The sequence below is a fragment of the Arachis ipaensis genome, chromosome B04 (assembly GCF_000816755.2).
Source record: "Arachis ipaensis cultivar K30076 chromosome B04, Araip1.1, whole genome shotgun sequence".
Lineage (NCBI taxonomy): Eukaryota > Viridiplantae > Streptophyta > Magnoliopsida > Fabales > Fabaceae > Arachis > Arachis ipaensis.
The window spans coordinates 115306959-115307465 of record NC_029788.2 but is presented as its reverse complement, the minus strand read 5'-3'; positions in this window follow the sequence as shown (position 1 = coordinate 115307465).

Genomic DNA, 507 nt, shown 5'->3' with positions numbered 1-507 from the left:
ACCACGTTAATTTTATCATTAAATATAAAAACTCAATTTTTATATAATAAAATAGATGCAACAACAAAAATAACAAACTAAAAGGGAATGCTAGCTAACTCTTTTTAAGGAAATCATTTTTTTTTTAAATTGGTTGTAATAGTCAATTTTTTTTAAAATTCAAATATAAGAATAACCTCTTAAAAAAACTTGAAATAATGCATTCAAAATATACATTAACTCTCAAGGATCGTATTAATTTTCTCCAAATTTAATATACCAACCAAAAATTAAGATAATATTCATCAAGTAGTCAAATATTCTCAAAGTTACTTATTATGATGTCTATCTCTTCATTTTTTATCTTCTCAAAGTCAAAGAATTCTATTTTAAATTAAAATCTAAAGATAAAAATAGTCAAAATTACTCATTATTATAATTTTCAAACTACCAATAAATATTAATTTTACAATCCACCATGTTTTAAATTGTACTATTCAGATATAATTATTTGTCTATTTTTTATTT